This window comes from Onthophagus taurus, chromosome 10 (assembly GCF_036711975.1).
Source record: "Onthophagus taurus isolate NC chromosome 10, IU_Otau_3.0, whole genome shotgun sequence".
NCBI classification, from domain to species: domain Eukaryota; kingdom Metazoa; phylum Arthropoda; class Insecta; order Coleoptera; family Scarabaeidae; genus Onthophagus; species Onthophagus taurus.
In genome coordinates, this window is record NC_091975.1 from 14,346,322 (window position 1) to 14,361,005 (window position 14,684).

The 14,684-nt window shown below is 32.7% G+C and overlaps 1 long non-coding RNA gene across 2 annotated transcripts; it reads right to left on the reverse strand.

The window, feature by feature from the left end:
* Positions 1 to 9,775: 9,775 nt before the first annotated feature.
* Positions 9,776 to 11,536, reverse strand: LOC111415553 (uncharacterized). Of its 2 annotated transcripts, XR_002706407.2 has the most exons (6): positions 11,464 to 11,536; positions 11,314 to 11,410; positions 10,669 to 11,232; positions 10,406 to 10,556; positions 10,264 to 10,341; positions 9,776 to 10,207 (listed from the first exon to the last, which is right to left on the reverse strand). It is a non-coding gene; the product is annotated as an uncharacterized lncRNA (long non-coding RNA). The 2 variants fall into 2 exon arrangements; XR_002706406.2 differs by having other exon boundaries at positions 10,264 to 10,556.
* Between the last annotated feature and the right edge of the window lie 3,148 nt (positions 11,537 to 14,684).

Sequence of the window (14,684 nt, forward strand, 5' to 3'; positions counted from 1 at the left end):
AACAATGAATTTGATTCTAGCAACAAGGGGGTTCGTGTTGACATTTTAACTGATAAGTATTCCATTGGAGATAGTGAAATATCCTTTAGTAGTAAAACTAATGATATAACCATTGCAAATAAAACTTATAAGGGTACGAAAGGTCTGTATGAGTTAATCTTCAAGAGGGAACCAGAAAATTTTACTAGTGACGATCAAAAGAATTACGTTGAAATACTTAAAACAACAGCAGCATTAAACAAAAATCAAGATAAAAGCAAACAAATTATAGGTGATAAGTCGGACAAGTATCGTCAAATAATTGCACCTGTTTTAAATGCAACGGAATCAATTGTACGACGTAGTAGAGTGAAAAGCGTTCCTGTTCGTCTGAGAACTGGAGAAGGTCTCATGCAGCAGCAGTACAATAATCAACGGTCAAATTTCATTTATTGGGATGATCCTAATGAATTAGTAGATAGATTAAAACTTTTAATAGCCTCTCAGCTTGCCGGTAACACATCACATGGTAATGAAATTAATAGTATTATAGAAGAGTTACGTGAAGCTCGTATAATTGTATAAACCTATAGTACATTATATCATTTTTATTATGACTATTCACAAGTTCGGACATCATATTTCTTCTTCTTCTGTTCTGTCCTCTTCAATTGAAGAAAACTATTATTATTACTTTAATATTACTTTGACTGGAAATAAAGTTCCAAATAATTACGCACTCAGTAATGAGAAATTATATTATACTTTTCCTATCAAATCAGGAGTAATTCATTCTATGACTATTTCACCATTGAGTACAATTCTTAAAGTAAACAATGTGAAATATCAAAACTCTTTTGAGGGTATCCCATTGAAAAAAGGTGATAGATTACGATTCGTTCCATCTACTGTTACAGGGGGGATTAATAAGTTGTTTGTTGAAATCATTGTAAAATGTCCAGTGATGTTAAAAGAAAAATAGTTGAAGAACTTCATAAACCTGCTCGAATACATTTCAAAAGGCGACATGTAATTGTTAAAGGGATAAATGATTTATACCAGGCTGATTTAGTAGAGATGATACCTTATGCACGACAAAACAATGGTTATCGTTATATACTCGTTGTAATTGATGTCTTTAGCAAATATGCATGGGCTGTTCCTGTAAAAACTAAATCGGGTAAAGATGTTACTAAAGCAATGAAAAGTATTCTAAAGGACCGATATGTACCAAAAAATCTTCAAACTGATCTAGGAAAAGAGTTTTATAACAAAGAATTTAGCTTGCTTATGAGTAAGTTAAAAATTAATCATTACTCGACGTTTAGCTCATTGAAAGCATCTGTTGTTGAACGTTTGAATAGAACTTTAAAAGGTTTAATGTGGAAAGAATTTAGCATTCAAGGATCTTTTAAATGGTTAAAGTTATTACCACAGATACTATTAATATACAATTCACATAAACATTCAACTATAGGTATGAAACCGATAGAAGTGAATAATAATAATAATAATAATACTGAAAAAAGATTACTGGATACTGTTTATAATCGAATGAAAACAATCGCATTAAAAAAACAAAAGTTTCACTTAAATGATTTTGTAAGAATTTCTAAACATCGTGGAATATTTGCCAAAGGGTACACTCCTAACTGGAGTAATGAAGTTTTTAAAATTGTTAAGATTCAGTACACCAATCCAGTATCGTATTTATTACAGGACTTGAAAGGTGAAGATATTAAAGGTGCTTTCTATAGTGAAGAACTACAACGTACACACTATCCTGACATACAGTTAATTGAAAAAGTATTGAAACGAAAAGGAAATCGAATGTACGTTAAGTGGTTTGGAATGGATGAAACAAGTTGGATTAAAAAATCAGATTTTGTATAATAATTATATATATTTTTTTTAAATAAAACAACTACTTAATATTAATATTTATTTATTTACCATAAATCTTCTATTATATTATCATTACCATAATCACTATCACTAGTATTCCATTCTAAGTCTGAAAATGAGGAATATAATTCAAAAAAATGTTCCATATCATAATTATCCTTAAATCTAAATAACGCTATAAAGCAAGAGTTGCAAAATGATGCTTTATCTTCTATACAGTTGAATAAATTATCAAATGATAATTCGTAATATCTATACTTCCATTTTTTTATGTACTTTTTTAAATTGCTTCTCAATCTAAACCTATTAATCTTTTCAAAACAAGCTAAACATAAAGCACCGTCTGGAGTGTGAATAGAAATTCTTAAAATGGAAGAAGCATTTGACAGGTATCTGTTTATAAAGTTCTCTTTCTCAAGTCTATCACCACTATTTCCAACTACATCTAATGCTAATAAAAAATATCTTAAAAATTCTCTATCTCTTGATAAGCATAACGATTCAAAATTATAAACATTTTCTAAATAAGCTTCTATATCTAAATCTAAACAATTATCATAAAACATGTAGATTTTCCAAACCTTAAACCAACTAACCCATACTTTATTATATACACTTTTAGGGAGTAATTTTCTGTACTTACCTAAATAATATCTTTTTTCACAACTCATACAAACCTTTATTAATGATAACGTAAACAATGTCTTAACCATTTCTAAAAGTTTAATATGGAGCTATCTGTTAATCGATTGGTTCTCGTTACAACATTTACATTCACCTTTATATACGTTATATACTGTCTCTCTCACCAATACGCAGAGCGAAAATTATTTTTATGTATACCATTCACTTAACTATTTACACACCTATTCCTAATTGGAGCACGAGTCATTAATCTTATTTTTTTATTGACGTTCACCGAGTGCATTTTTGCTATATTGGTCTTCATCAATATAATACACATCTAAATCTTCTTTAAATTTAACACGCTTCATTTCAATGTATATTACTCACCTTTAAAATACAAGTTCACTGTAACGTTTGTTGTTTTTTTTTTTTAATTCTCCTTTCACTTTCACACACTTAGTCCTAATTGTAGCACGAATCATTAATCGTAATTTTTATATATTGACGGTCACCTACTTTTATTTATATTAAAAAAATTTGCATTCCCTCCACCCTCAGTAGTACCAACATAATTGAGATTCATTGCCAACATGTAAAATGAAAATCCCTAAAAGTTACTAAATTTTTGACCGCCATATTGGCATTTCAACCAATCACAGAGCGCAAGATATGGGATAATCCTGCTCCAGAACTCTCCTTCTTATACTACTAATTCTTATACCTATGTTTTGTAGTTTCCCTTATATTGGGAAATTTATCAAAAAATTCGAGAAATGTCGGAAACCGTGATAGAGAAACCTATGAGAAGACCATAGACATTTTGATAGTGATTATTTATTTTTATCTGGTGGGCGCTGGTTAACAACAAAATCTTGGTTTTACGTTTCCATAAACTTTATTATTAATTACACTTAAACTTAATTCATATAAATTGCGGGGTTATTGCTTTGAATAACTTGCCATATGGCTCCTTGCTTATTGCCTGACTTTTTAATATGTTCGGAGTTTGCATGTTTCTTCGAGTCAATGATAAGCTTTCGATAGAAAGCTCTAAAATGTCTTTCTTGTGCCTTAGATACCGTATCTGGCTGAACAATTACTTTACGTGTCGATGCCCGATAAACGCGAGCGGGCCGAAGTACAATTTACAGTAATCAAGTTTTTATGATTAATATTACGCCTAAACGAATCCAAAATGAGTTTAGAGACGTATTCAAAGACCTTGGATTTACCGGCATACGTAAGATGTAGGCCATGACGAGTTTTGTCGCAGTCAGTAATCAAAGCGGTTGTTTCAATGTATGCACAGTAACTCATACAAATTACAATTTAGTTCAAAGATCATTTTGTTTAAAATAGGATGCTGGTTCCAGAAGCTAGCCGAAAAAATATGATTACAAAAATTACATAAATATTCAATCTTTTCAAACACAGTGGGGCGAACAGTTTTTTTGCGAGTAAATCATTAGAACCGCCAACAATTATTAAAAATCCTGCTTATTTAGATCGCGACACAACCTTTCAGAGTCAATCAGTACATTCTCCAGGGTAACGTTCGGTGTACAATTCGTTAAGACATCAAAATTAGGGAGTAAGTTGCTTAAAATTCCCCCTGAGTGGCGTCCGTGACTATCACTTAAGATTAAGACTTTAGGTTTCGGGTTGGTGATTTGGCTCGGCTCAGAGGTCATAGACGAGACGCAAGAAGGTTCTTGCGTGGTCAGTTCGTTTCTTTGCTTCTTTACGGCGACAGCAGTGTTAGACCTTTTTGTCGAGGGTTCCTTGATAACAACAAGCTCGGGTTCGGCAGCATTAGCATTACAGGTCATTCCAATGTACAATGTAATTCTCGATTTGGTGGTTACATTTCTTTTTTTTTTTTGATATTATGCATTTAGTAAGACGAATCGATAGCGCTCGTACAGTCTTTTCTAGCTGACCGATCTTGTTAAGCAGACGAAAAACCCGTTTACTATTAAGAACCCGTCTATTATTGTGACAACGCCCCGGACTGGGTGATAATGCGGATCCAGAATTTATTCATTTATTTATCCATCCAAAATAAATAGGGTTTCAACTAATTACAGATTTCGGAAGTACCTATACTAAATTATTACATAATTTAAATAATAAATAATTCGATTTGTAAGCAAACAATAAAAAAGCAAATAAGTAAAAATAAACAAAATGAAACAAAATAAAACAATAACATAAAAACAGAACAGAAGAATGGAACAGAATGCGCGAAGAATTATGAACTATAATAAGATTTTATAAGATCAGCCACTGCACTGGGCAGTTGCAACGTTCATCGCAAACACCAAATTCTTTTTTACTGTTTTTACATCAACGCTAAATAATGGGATGAAGGAAGCCATAGATAGTTTGTTATATAACAAGAAAATTCTAATAAAAGGAGAATTTCTTCCGAGTTCAGTGGTAAAACGGGGAATGTAAAATAGATTTTTCCATCGTCCACGATATGCCAGCACGTAAAAACCAATCTTTTCCACGATGAAAGGTGCATCTATTTTATTATTTAATATTTTACATAGAAAACAAAGCGATATGATTTTCCTTCTAAGAGATAACTTAGTTATATCAAATAATGTACGCGCAAATTCGTACGATCTGAACCCGATAAATGCATTAAATTGTTGTAATATGATGTGATAAGTATACCGAATAAACTTAATTTGAATAGTTTCGATTAAGTTTGAATAAAGGTCTGATCCAGGATCCCATACAATTACCGCGTATTCTAATTTAGATCGCACCAATGAATTGAATAATAATTTTAACGTTTCCGAAACTGTAAGCATTTCTTATAATAAATCCTAAGAGTCGAAGTGCTGCGGAAGTTATGATTTTCACGTGCTCGGCAAAGAATAAATTGTTGGTAAAAATAATACCTAGGTCCCTCTTTCTGACAACGGATTTCAAATTTATATTATTTATTTTGTACACAAATTCTATCGGCTTCCTCCCCAAAAAATATGCCATTGATTCACATTTGGACACGTTAAAGTGAATTCTCATCAACAACTGTTGTAGTACTGTCAAAACTATCATTTAATGACTCACAGCTATCGTTCAGGTCGGATACTTTTTTTGTGTTTAAAATTTGGTTGAGTTTACACTTTAAAACGTTTTTGTTACCTGTAGTGTCCCCACCAAGTTGGCGTAAAATATTTCGAAGCTCCACAAGTTTTAAATTTGCTACATTTAATTTGCTCATAACACAAACCAAAACATGAGTGTCTTCCGGTGCAGCGGCTATGAGGTATATTATGCGCTTCAATTAAAATTTATAGGTCGCAAACAACCAATGAACATCTTGGGTAAATCACAGAGCACAGTCGCGTCAACCTTTCACGAGTACGTGTTCAAGGAACAAAAAAAACGGTTTATGAAAAAATCCCTGAAACGGGTCTAAAGATTTAAATTTTTTATGTTTTTTAAATATGACGTCATCGATTTTTTTTTCAAATGGCAATACCTCATTTATATTACGGAATATGACAGAGGTTGCTTTTCTGAATCTAGTACAGTCAATATTAATATTGGTTACAAAAGAAAATTTTTGAGAATGTATGATAACCAATTAGTTTAAACAATTGAAAGTGTCAAAAAATTATTTTGTAAGTAGTTGATTTCCTTAATTCAACATTTTCTGATCCAAAATTGCTTAAATTTAAAAAGCATGCACATCTTCGAGATTTCTCGGAGTCTGTCAGTCAAAAGGTGGTTTTGACGGGGCAAGGAAATCCTTATGTTGGGGGTATTGGGTCGAATTTGAATATTAGTAAATCAACGGTTCATAAAATTTTAAAAGCAGCAAAATATTATTCCTGTAAAGTAAACCTCATTCACGAGCAATGTTGTAGTTTTTCCAATAACAATTTTGCTATGATGACTAAGACTTTGTCAAAAGCATATTTTTTTCGACGAAGGAACATTCACTTTGAGTGGACAAGTAAATAGACAAAACTATCGGTATTGGGCTACTCAAAATCCACATTAGGCAAGAAAGTCGCACACCTAACATCCGTAAAAGATCAATGTGTGGAGCGAAATAGTACGGGATATTGTCCTGAGTCTTTACTGTTTGAGGAAACCTTAATTGGAGGGAGATGTTTAGATTTTTTCAAAACGATATCATATTGTTGTCTCACCTGAATTTCAATGACAGTTTTTCTAACAAGATGGCGCCTAACCATTTAAGAAATTGTTAAAAATTATTGGTTACCATAGTTAGTCATGTAGCAGTAAAATAGCAGCAGCTATTTTGATCATGTCAAACAAATTTGAAGAAGTTAATCTTTAAAGTAATTCTTCTTCCAAATTTTCTAATGTAACTAATATTAATATTGGGTGTACTAGATTCATAAAAAGATCCTCTTTCAGATTCCGTAATAAGAATGGAGGATTTGAAAAAAATATCGATGACGTCATAACTTGTTTAAAAATGGTGGGAAAAAATTGAGATCTACACCAAAATATTGCAACAAACTTAAATCTTTAGACCCATTTCAGGAATTTTTCCAGAAACTGTTTATAATCTTTTTATCGCCTATATCCGTTACGCACACATAAATAAAAATTAAAAAAAATTATACTTACCTTATTATATTTACATTATATTTATGACATGCAATTTGAATCCAAACGTTTTTGACAATTCAATAACCTTTTAGGGACCAACCAAATTCGAACTAATTCGCATGTTCATTTTAATTTCGACTAATTTAAATTTATATACAATTCAATAAATGTTCTTTTTCATACAAAGGGGGAATAGTTGTAATGAGCTATCAGCGAATCAAAATACCTTTTAATGTTACTAAGTTATTCATTACTATGTTTATAAAAAACAATTGTTATTAATTTCTATTTTTAACAACAATACGGTAAAAACCTTTAAACACGTTATCTTTAAAATTCAATTCATAATATTTCAATTCAATTTATTTATTCGTGTGGTATATGCTCCAGACTTGATATGGAAAACAGTATAAATTCGCGACTAAATATATTGGAGAAAAAAGTTGGACCTAATTCATAAGCGTAAACTCTCCTTCGGAAGGAGAATGGATTTACTGCATACAAAACATCAAAATCAATTACAAAATCCGATTTTTCCGCTCTAGAATCTTCTCGTTCCTCCAATGCCATTACTTTCGAACGTTTTCAAACTTCTGAATCGAAGTCGCTTTTAATTCTTGGCCCCATCTTGTCATATCAAAATCTTCTATCTTATGCCTCGGATCAAGAATTAAAACTGCAGCATAAATTCAATTAGCTTTAGGATAATGCTTTAATATTTTGTAAAAAAATTAAAATTAAAACAAAATTAAACTAACAATACAAAACTAACAATAAGCTGCTCTTCGACAGCGTTTCAATCTGCCTTTTGGTCCCATGCGAATGTTTTGCTCTCAATATTATCTGTTAGTATATTGATACATACAACAACCATAGGTAATGTGACGTACTTCCCTCCTCTGAGTTTCTTGGAAAGTATTTGAAAGTTGAGTCGATAAATTACTAGTACTATCCATTCTTTTTCTTCAAGAGCATCTGGTTTTAAATCAACAACATATTTGACACAATACACCAAGTCTGCCTTCAAGACTTACTTTCAACATATCATTACTGGAATTCCAGCGTGAAGGCCCATCCAACACAGATGTCAATTGGCGAGAATTACCAGTTGGTTCACGTGCACTTCGAAACTTAATTAAAAGTTGCTTTACCCGTTCAATTTTCGAAAAGACTGAACGTATTTTACATAGTGCATTAGAATTATCTTCAATTTCCTCAACTTCATCTTCCTCATCGACACTACCATCACTCAATTCTTCATTTGCTTCAGAATTCAGTTTCAAAGATTTAAACAAATATTGCACGACCAGATTAATTACATCACATGACATTTGAAAAACGTGAGAGCGATGTCTTTTCCTGTATGTTTTCCATGGGCAGGAAGAAAATCTAGAGCGATAGATTGCAATTTCCAATTGTCATCTATATAATGTGTTGTAATTGCATAATAAGATCTGCCGCTGGTAGAGGTCCAGCCGTCTATAGTAAATGATAATTTCGAAGAATTTTCTATCAACATGTCAGTCATTTTCTTATTTAGACAGTCGAATCGTAACATTGCTAATCTTCTCAATTTATCTTTTTTTTGGAAAATCCTCTCCAGATATTTCCCTAAAAAAATTTTGAGTGTCTTCGTCATTGAAGAAATTAAAAGGTAAATATTTTTTTGCCATCCAATCAACGAATCAAAATAGTCCTTTCTTGTTTTCACTGATATGCTCTGAAAGTAATAAGGATGTGATAAGACGTTATAAAACGGACTAAAGGCAAAAAATAGCTATTTATGTAACCACTTGGGAAATGACAAATGACACAATTTGTGTAATGCAATAGATAATTAATGCATGAATAGTGTCCGATCCGCATAAAACCTTTCGTTTTAAATTCAATTTTGTCTTGTGTAACTTGTATTTCGCACCCCCACCACGTATGCCGGTATATAAATTGTATTACACCGTTAAACTCGCCCTCTTTCAAATTGTTATCGTTGTGATTGAAGGGTCGAGCAAGAGAACCGGTTACCGCGCGTGTAATAAAGACAGAGTAAGAACTTTTAAAATTTATTGTTTCAATTTACATCATTATGGTCCTTCGATAATAAATTAGAATCAGCACCGATTTAAAATTTAAGAACATCTAATTTTTATTAGCGTGTTCATTTGGTCCTTCGAGCCGGATTTTCTTCACGGTTGTCGATCGCCATTTTATGCACGTTTTCAACGCGGTTCACTCTGCAAAACCATTTTTCTGTTTCTTTTGCTGTTTAATCATTAATTTCAGTTTTCTTTTGTTCCCCTTGGAATTTTTAATTTTTTCTCATTTTTTCGGTTCTCCCTTGAGAACTTATTCCCCGTGAAATATTTTTCTTTTCGAATTTTTTGGTATTCTTTTTAATTTTTTCGGTTCTCCCTTGAGAACTTATTCCCCGTGGAATATTTTTCTTTTCGAATTTTTTGGTATTCTTTTTAATTTTTTCTTACTTTTTCTGTTCTCCCTTGAGAACTTATTCCCCGTGGAATATTACTCTTTTCGAATTTTTTTTGGAAGCATTTATTTTTTATTTCTTTTTTTTTGGCGTTGTGTCCTTGGCTGCCTAATATTCTCCTTATCTTAGTCCTTATATATACATATTTACATTTTATTTACACATTACACCTCTCCTCAATTCTTCCAATTTTTCTTAAAAATGGAGAAGCTTGCGAAACTAACGCTACGTCGAAACGTCCTTCAAAATCGTCTTTATGAAGCACGAGATAGTGGTCGCAGTATCGCTGATGATCAAACCGAACGCTTAATATTTCTGGAACAATCCAAACATGCTGATGATACTTACAAAGAATTTAAGGCGATACATAATCAGATCATCGGACTCATCGATGACACCGACTTCGATTCCCATGACGATATTCGCCGAGAGGTTGATTTGGCTTATTTTACAGTTAAGGCTATCTTTCATCAACTTCAGCCAATCTCCAACGCACCTTCTACAGTAGTTCCATCATCATCGTCGCCCAAATTAAATAAAATTTCTATTCCAATTTTTGACGGAAATCATAAAGATTGGCCGACCTTCTGTGACTTATTCCGAACCCTGATTCATGAAAAGGACTCCTTATCACCTATAGCAAAATATTAATATTTACTAACCCCTTTAAAAGGGGAACCTTTCAATCTACTAAAGGGCCTTCCTGTCACCAACGAAAACTACTCGATTGCATATAACACCTTAAAGGAAAGGTATCACAATAAACGTCATTTAGCAACGCTGTATTTTAATGAGATTTTTAACCTAAAGGCTAGTCGTGATGAATCATCAAAATCAATAAGATTTCTCATCGATACGTTCAAGGAAAACGTCGAGGGTTTTCGTGCGCTGGGTTTTCCAGTTGATGAATGGGATTTTCTCTTGTTCAACATTCTTCTTTTGAAGCTTAATGTCGCTACGAAAACGAAATTTGAGTCAGAGCATACATCGATTGAAATCCCAACATATGTTCAATTAAGAGATTTCTTGGAAAAGCGGGCAAAGGCATTGGAGTCAGTGGTGCTTACCTCAAATGAGAAAACGTCTAATCAATCCAAAATCCATCATAATCTTCGTAGTAAGCCGTCCATAAGCCTTAAAATTGAAGAAACCCCTTCAAGGCTTAAATGTTTATTATGTTCTCAACCTCATCAGTTATATCGTTGTTCGACATTTCATGCTAAATCGCCAGCAGAACGATTATCAATTGCCAGAGACAACAACCTATGTCGTAACTGTCTTAATAAATTTCACCAGACCAGTAACTGTGTATCGACGCATCGTTGCAAAGTTTGCCAGCAAAAACATCATACTTCTCTGCATTTCGAATCAAGTAAACCATCACCAGTCCCCGTCGGAACTACGGCTTGTCATGTTAATCAACCCAACAATGACTTAAACCACCAAGTAATTTTACCGATTGCTTTCATGTACGTCAAGGATCAATTTGACAGATTACACCTCGTTCGTGCACTAATTGATTCAGGCAGTATGTCTAATTTTGTCACCGCCAAACTTGCCAGAAAATTGGGTTTGCCTCGTACCCGAAATTCTTTATTACAAATCCGAGGACTGAACTCTATGTCATCGCTCTGCAATAAGGGAACAATTAAATGCAACGTTCAGCCATGTAATGACTCTCAGATTTCTTTTGATTTTGATGCTGTGATTACCTCTAACATCTGCTCAGATCAGCCAACATATGAATCCATTCAGAAGGCTTATGATCATTTAAAGAATATACCTTTTCAAAAGGAATTCAAATCAAACCTAAAAGAAGTAGATTTACTTTTGGGTGCCGAATTGGTACCCCAGATACTCACTGGTGGACGTATACGAGGAGGGCCAAACGATCCTGTGGCTGTAGAATCTATATTTGGATGGTTACTGATGGGAACAATCAATTTTTAACAACAAATTTTATGTTGAATTTATTGAATTTTTTCAAGTTCTGTTATGTAGGCGGTTTTATTGAGAGGCAATTTGATTAATTTATTGAAGAGAAAGCGGAAACTGGTTTGTTTGTGTTGCAAACAGTTATGAGAATTATGAGGAATAAAAAAATTATTCCTCCTATTTTAACGTTTTCTAAAAACGTTAAAATAAAGGGTATTGTTTGACGTGTTTCTTGAGATTTTGATATCTAAAAACGAGATGAATTATCAGTTTCATTTTCAACTGTAAATTTTTTATCAAATATGAAAAAGTTTTGTTCACAGATAATTTCCATTTAACATTGGCAACACAACTGACCATTGTGTTGGTCAGTTAAAGATGTTCTAATAATGTTGACAGCATCATGTATGGGAATATTAGTGTAAAGGTTGCATATGTCGAATGAAATGAGCCTACATTCATTATCCAGTGACACATGTTTTAGTTGATCTAGAACTTCTGTAGAATTAATGTTAATATTTCGTAATATTTGTGGTGGTAAAATAAGTTAAGATTAAGTATTGATAGTGTAAGCATTGCAATTATTGCAAACTCAGATGTTTTCGACGCTTCGTATTGCGTATTGAACGTCGTTGCACCGAAGGTTAATAAACGTTTGAATTGCAAAATTAAATATATAATTGTTGTCCGAACGTTGAACGAACACCATGTGATTAACCTCAATAAATTCATTGTTCAGAATGTCAAAAAGTAACTTTTATTTGAAATCCGAGAGCAGAAGAAGTAGTTCAACAATTATTATTACTCGTTTTAATTATTATAATTATACTGGGGCTACTCTCCTGCTTACGTTACTATTCATTTGGTTTTTCTGTAAAAAATATACGTAAAGTCAAGAAAAAATGGGCTCAACGCAAACTTAAGAAGAAGTAATAATTGCTCAAGCGGGTAACAGCGGAGGATCCACAGCAGACCCATTTGATAGGAAGTACCAGTGAGGAGAAATATGTGTTGTTGTGCTGGTGTGTTTTTTTTGTGTTTACCATTGGCCGTTGTTTATATCGTCGTGCGTGTTATGGTGTTAGAACAATAGTTTAAGAAGAAGTTAGAATAAGGCAAGATGAACTGCGTGTAGCTGAGTCGTAGGTGTGAAGAAAGACAATATTATGATTGAAGAATTAGATGAAATTGTTGGTGTATTAAATTTTTGGTGTATTAAAACGAATTTAGATTTAACAATTAGGAAAATTAGAAAGTTAGATATTTTAGAAGAAAAATTTAAAGAATTAATAGAGGATAAGGAAATAAGTAAGTAAATCTGTTAACTTTGAACATTTTAAATTAAAAATTGATCATTTATTACACATTGTTACGGATATATTGATAGATAGAAGAAAGAAAATTGAGTTAGGTGTAGGCGAAGGGTTAGTTAGAGGTAGTAGAACAGTAGCTTCCATGCTTCCGTTAATGGACGATACAGAAGCTGTTACAACTCAATTAATTAGCGCAATAGAAATGTATGCGTGTTTGTTGGATGAGGCTGGTAAAACAACCTTAATTCAATGCATTTTAAAAACTAGGTTATGTCCAAACGCAAAATTAAGGGTCAACAGTACGTATCATAATGTAGAATCATTTATTAGAGATATAGAAACACATCTCTTAAGTAAAAAATCAACGAGTGCTTTGTCGATCCAGTTACATAAACAAATTCAAGAAATTCTACGAAATGATGTAATAGAGGTGGCAAGAAGTCAATGGTCTTCTCCAGTCTTGATTGTACCGAAAAAGGCTGATATTTCGGGTAATAAAAAATAGCGTGTAGTCATTGATTACAGATTTGTTGGATAAGCAAATTTAGGTGATAAATTTCCGCTACCAAAAAAATGTTACCGATATTTTGGATTCACTTTCAGGAGCTCAATATTTTTCTCACCTTGATTTAGTACGAGGATATCATCAGGTAGAAATAGACGAAAAATCCTACCAATAACAGCATTCACAACAGACAGGACAATATCAAATGAAACGCTTGCCGATGGGACTTAAAACTAATCCTGGTGCATTTTCAAGAAAAATGACATTAACTATGTCTGGACTAAACTATATTTCATGCTTTATCTATTTAGATGATTTATAGAAAATCATAATAGAAATTTAGTGAAAATTCTAGAAAGAAGAAAAGATTTGTTCACGTTATATCTTCATTTACAATTCAAACGGTAGACCAGTTGCTTTTGGGAGTAGGTGTTTAAATAGAGCTGAAAAGAACTATTGCACTATAGAGAAAGAATTAGTCGCTATAGTGTGGGCAGTCAAACACTTCAGGCCCTACTTATTTGGCAAACAAAATTTAAAATTGTAATAGACCATAAATCGTTAATTTATTTATTTAGTTTAGCAAACCTTTCCAGTCGTTTAACAAAATTTAGACTTGTACTAGAAGAACACGATTTCGAGATAGATACATACATGGATATATACTTTTGACATCCTCAATTAAAGTAACAATACGCGTAACATCAGTTACTGACAACGGGATTGCTATTATGTTAAAAGACTGTAAAAATCTTTTACAACTGTTAATTTACTATTCGAAACAAATGACATACGCTACCTAGCGCGCCACCTTAGATTTTTTATGCTTGTTTGTCTTGTTTTTACAGGCGTTCGCTTTAAAACACTGCATCTTCGTTAGTAATAGAGATAATAGAGTGAATAAAAAAACAAGATGCTCAGAAAAGATTGGGCTACCGTTTGATTCCAGTTAGCACCTGTTGTAGCAGTTGCACCCCACAAGGTATTACAAATTTCGAGAAAAAAAAGTTTTTCATTGCTTTAATTAATTTTAATTGCTTTTGTTTTCCTTTCCTATAAATATAGGGTAGTTTACTATAAAATTAGTGGAGCTCAATCTGATATACTGTCATAACTATTAAAATGTTGTGAAACAATCAATAGACGGATTGAACAGCATCTTACAAGGGAAGTGTCACGACTGCGTCTCACCGATTTCGATGAAATTTGGTATAGTCATAGAATGGGCCAAAATAAGGTTCGCGCATTTTTTTATACGTGCGGTAAAAGCTCCTGGGGCAAGTTATAGGGGTTGAAAGTTTGGAGAAAAAGTACGTTTTCACTCATATTT